The 5,626-nt window shown below is 39.4% G+C and overlaps 1 pseudogene; it reads left to right on the plus strand.

Annotated features, from left to right (window-relative positions):
* The first annotated feature begins 532 nt into the window (after positions 1-532).
* On the plus strand, positions 533-5,082 carry LOC129393767 (RNA-binding protein EWS-like; annotated as a pseudogene).
* The last annotated feature ends 544 nt before the right edge of the window (positions 5,083-5,626 follow it).

Consider the following 5,626-nt stretch of genomic DNA (forward strand, 5'->3'; position numbering starts at 1 on the left):
TTCTGAATATTTTCCATCTGTGGTTGGTTGAACCTAGCTGACGTGAAACCTACAGATATGGAGGACTAACTGCATAGTTTATATTTATCTATTAAATAATAACCATGTTGTAGATTTTTGCCCCACATTTCTCCCAATTTTGTCCTCAAAATTCTTAAAATAGAATTTTGTATGGTTGTGTTTTTACCTAATTATCTACTATAATCAATATAATCTCTGGAATATTATTAATCAGGGAAGGCTTAACTGATAATTTAATATAGACAATTTACAAATAGCAAGTTAATATTCATACTGGAAAATGAGTTACTTTGTTGATCTTTTATATAAAGATCTAGAACTAGATTGTTTCATAGTTTCTTTTCTTAGAGAGTAAACATTATCATTGGTCCACTGAATTATATCCAAAGTTATAGTAATGTTTTAATGACATCAATATATAGGCATGAGATTATTAGAACTTTGAAAATTGGGAAGAATAGGATTTCTGTAATCTTTTTAGATAAAAGTTAAATGGGAGCAAGAAGGAGACGGATGTTGAGAGAACGAGGAGGAAGGAGAGAAAATGGCGTCAACGGATTACAGTATCTATAGCCAAGCTGCAGTGCAGCAGGGCTACAGTGCTTACGCTGCCCAGCCCGCTCAAGGATATGCACAGACCACCCAGGCATATGGGCAACAAAGCTATGGAACCTATGGACAGCCCACTGATGTCAGCTATACCCAGGCTCAGACCACTGCAACCTATGGGCTATGCAACTTCTTATGGACAGCCTCCCACTAGTTATACTACTACAACTGCCCCCCAGGCATACAGCCAGCCTGTCCAGGGGTGTGGCACTGGTGCTTATGATACCACCACTGCTACAGTCACCACCACCCAGGCCTCCAAGCTGCTCAGTCTGCATATGGCACTCAGCCTGCTTACCCAGCCTATGAGCAGCAGCCAGCAGCCACTGCACCTACAAGACCATAGGATGGTAACAAGCCCATTGAGACTAGTCAACCTCAATCTAGCACAGGGTTTACCAACCAGCCTGGCCTAAGATATGGACAGAGTAACTACAGTTATCCCCAGGTACCTGGGAGCTACCCCATGCAGCCAGTCACTGCACCTCCGTCCTACCCTCCTACCAGCTATGATCAGAGCAGTTACTCTCAGCAGAACACCTGTGGGAAACTGAGCAGTTATGGACAGCAGAGTAGCTATGGTCAACAAAGCAGCTATAGAAAGCACCCTCCCACTAGTTACCTACCCAAAACTGGATCCTGCAGCCAGGCTTCTACACTGGAGGAGACTTCTGCGTCAAGTTTTGAACGACTGATGAGTAAGTGCTCACCAGGTGAGGAGGAGCTCAGGGAACAGTTGGTATAAAGGCTTAGAGGTATGTGGGAGTTGGGATGAGTTTGGGGAGCAGCAAATTACCTGGGGTGCAGGGAGGAAATGGTGAGAGATGAGAGTAAAATAAAAGTTGCTAGAATTGTGAAGGGGCTGTCTTCGTTGTAGATAGTGAACTAGGTGAATTTGGATTATTTTACATGTGTTGCTGAATATTCTTGGTGATAGTTTTCTCCCCTTGTTGATGTTGAAGCTGATAGTGATTGAAAAGATTTAGTTTGTTAAACTTAGTTAATAACTTTTTAAATTTAAAAAAATTTTTTTCAGAACAATTTGAACTTTTTTTTTTTTTTTTTTAAAGGAACAGGATCTCACTCTGTTGCCCAGGCTGGAGTGCAGTGGCATGATCATAGCTCGGTTGCAGCCTCTAACTCCTGGGCTTAAGCAAGTCTCCTGCCTTTGCCTCCTGAGTAGCTAGGACCACAGACAGGTGCCACCACACGTGGCTAATTAAAAAAAAAAATAGTAGAGATGGAGTCTGGCTGTGTTGCCTAGGCTAGTCTCAAACTCCTGGGCTCAGGCGATCCTCCTGCCTCTACCTCTCCCTCCCAATGTGCTTGCTGGGATTACAGGGGTGAGCCACTGGCCAGGCAGACTTTTTTTTTTTTTTTAAATAATAGAAATGGGGTCACACTATGTTTGCCAGGCTGGTCTTGAACTCTTGGGCTCGAGTGATCCTCCAGCTTCAGCCTCTCAAAGTGCTGAAATTGTGGGTGTGATCCACTGCACCTGGCCGCAGAACATTTTTGATAAGTGTTTTATATCACATGTTTTGCACTTATACAGTGGTGAATGAATTGAACTCATATATTCCTGGGGATTCTTGCAAAAAATTCTTTTAAAGTTATACTTGCTCACAAAATGTTAATTTTATAAATGTAGCACACTCTACTACTAATAACTTATTTTATTATTCTATTATTTTTTATTTTTTAAGTAAAACAGCTCAGTGACCAATGTCACTGGTGTGTCTATAGCGTTTGAACAACAATATAGAAGGTGGCACTTCTATGTACTTTTCCTATCATAAGAAAATTTCAATCTGAAATACATTGCACTGTAGTTGCATGCTTGTGTTTGTGTGTATGAGTATGAGTATGTGTGTCTATAGATGTGTTGTATTATTTTAGACATTTTAAAACATACAAAAAATTAGAGGGAATAGAATAGTGAACGCTGTGTGGCCATCATGCTCATTCAACAATTACCAACACTTCACTATGCATGTTTGATCCATCAGCTCTCCACTTGCTTATATTAGGAATATTTTAACATAGCAATAGTATCAGAAAGCTGACAATATCACAAAACTAACAACAATTTTTTAAAATATTCACTCCATATCAAAAATATCCTAATTTACTTAGCTATATAAAATACTGTTTGGTAAAGTAAGGACTCAAAAGAGATTTATACCTTGAATTAAAGTTTCTTTAATTAAAGCTTCTTCAAAATGGATGGTATGACCTCAGCTCACTGCAACCTCCGCCTCCCAGGTTCAAGTGATTCTCCTGCCTCAGCCTCCCGAGTAGCTGGGATTACAGGTGCGAGCCATACAAAATATTAGCCCGGCTAATATTTTGTATTTTTAGTAGAGTGGGTTTTGCCATGTTGGCCAGGCTGGTCTCAAATTCCTGGCCTCAAGTGATCCACCCACTGTGGCCTCCCAAAGTGCTGGGATTACAGGCGTGAGCCATTGTGCCCGGCCAAAACAGTTAGTTTTAATATAACAATTATTCTCAATAATTTAAATGACCAGTCCATTTCATTTTCAATTAGTGTATAAATTTGTTTTGTTTGTAATACTTAAAATCATTTAGCAAAAGCTGTCTTTTAACAGTAGATTCTGTGTAACTTAGAGCTATTCTAACTTATGGGGTGCCATTTCCATGTTGTCAGTTGGAGAGCATAATAGTAAATATTAGCATAACTCCCTTTGTATCAGTTTAAAACTGAGTAGGTACCAATGAAGTCTGCATGATTTTGTAATTACAGACTAGTGGCGGTGAACACTGGCTGCCAGCAGAGGGCACTTTGAGGTTTTTATATGTTAGAATTTCACGCCAATGGTGGCCCAAGATTCTAGACTATTTGTCTCCAAACTGTTTTCCTAAAAGACATTTCTAACATTTATCAATTCCCCGTGATTTCCTGTCTCAATTTACAAACTCCTGTGCTCTCTGGGAAGGGATAAGGCCATCTAAAAACAAACAAACAAACAAACAAACAAATAAACAAAAACAAAAACCCAGCCGCAGTTCCCAGCTGTCACCATGAAAAGGTGTGAGAGATGGTCCTGTGTGTTGAAATCAGAGAGGCTGCTAACTCCCTGGATTTCTTCTCCCAGCCGCATTCAACTCCAAGGCCACTGTTAGCAGTTGTGCCCTAGAGATCTGAAAGGAACCCAGGAAAAAACACGTGCAGTTTTAAAATGGTCTAATTTAGTCGATAAAAAGGTCAACACCAAAGGAAAAAAATGAAGCTGAAGAGAGCCAATTGGCAACAAGGTAGACTTCTGGATTACGTAGGGCAATATTTTTCAAAAACTTTTTGGCTGGGACATGTGTTTGAATACATACATGTGTATGTACACACACGTACACCATATATTCACATCTAAAACGAGTGTCTTAAAATATTTACTCTAATGGTGTATGATAAAGGTATATATAACTTTAAATACTTAAATGAAATACAGAAAATAAATTTAAATTATAAAAACAAAAACATTTTAAAGTTCATGTGTGCATGCCTGATCACAAGTTTCATTGGGGTCTGGGACATATCAAGACAATCTATACATACATAAGTACATTATTGAGCCTGTTTATTTTTTGCCTCTTTTTTTAAAAAAAAGATGGGACTCACTGCATAAAAGTGAACTGATTAAAATCTTCGATCCAGAGTGCGGTATCATTACCATTGGTATATGTGTGATCTTTCTTTTTTTATTTTTATTTTTTTGAGACAGAATCTCGCTCTGTCGGCCAGGCTGGAGTGCAGTGGCGCGATCTCGGCTCACTGCAAGCTCCGCCTCCCGGGCTCACCCCATTCTCCTGCCTCAGCCTCCCAAGTAGCTGGGACTACAGGCGCCCGCCACCACGCCCGGCTAATCCTCCTGCCCGGGCGCGGTGGCTCACGCCTGTTATCCCAGCACTTTGGGAGGCCGAGGCGGGCGGATCACGAGGTCAGGAGAGCGAAACCATCCTGGCCAACACGGTGAAATCCCGTCTCTACTAAAAAAAAATACAAAAAATTAGCCGGGCGTAGTGGCGGGCGCCTGTAGTCCCAGCTACTTGGGAGGCTGAGGCAGGAGAATGGCGTGAGCCCAGGAGGCGGAGCTTGCAGTGAGCCGAGATCGCGCCACTGCACTCCAGCCTGGCCGACAGAGCGAGATTCTGTCTCAAAAAAATAAAAATAAAAAAATAAAAAAAGAAAGATCACACATATACCAATGGTAATGATACCACACTCTGGATCAAAGATTTTAATCAGTTCACTTTTATGCAGTGAGTCCCATCTTTTTTTTTAAAAAGAGGCAAAAAATAAACAGGCTCAATAATGTACTTATGTATGTATAGATTGTCTTGATATGTCCCAGACCCCAATGAAACTTGTGATCAGGCATGCACACATGAACATTAAAATGTTTTTGTTTTTATAATTTAAATTTATTTTCTGTATTTCATTTAACTATTTCATGTTATATTAAAAGATTAAAAGATCTTTTAAATTTACTCATAGTATAATAGATTTAAAGGAAACTTTTATCCAATTCAAATTTACTCATAATATAATAGATTTAAAGGAAACTTATCCAATTCAAGAATTAGAAAATTAACAATAACCTATATCTACTTTTACTTTCTTTCCCATTCTGTCCTCCTGCCTTCTTCCAGGAGGTAAACAACCAATTTTGTCTATTATTCTCTTTCTTTTTAAAAGTGTGTACACACTCATAAACTGTCTACATACACACAGAGTCTGCATTTATATGTACATTACATATGTATATATGTCATATATGTACATCTATACATGTATTTCTTTGTGTATATATCCATGTATATATATTTAAATGTTTAAAAATAGTTTTTGAAGTTTTCAAAATATATATATATATTTTTGCAACGGAGTCTTGCTCTGTCACCCAGGCTGGAGTGCAGTGGCAGGATCTCGGCTCACTGTATTCTCCGCCTCCTGGGTTCAAGCGATTCTCCTGCCTCC

This window comes from Pan paniscus, chromosome 15 (assembly GCF_029289425.2).
Source record: "Pan paniscus chromosome 15, NHGRI_mPanPan1-v2.0_pri, whole genome shotgun sequence".
Classification (NCBI taxonomy): domain Eukaryota; kingdom Metazoa; phylum Chordata; class Mammalia; order Primates; family Hominidae; genus Pan; species Pan paniscus.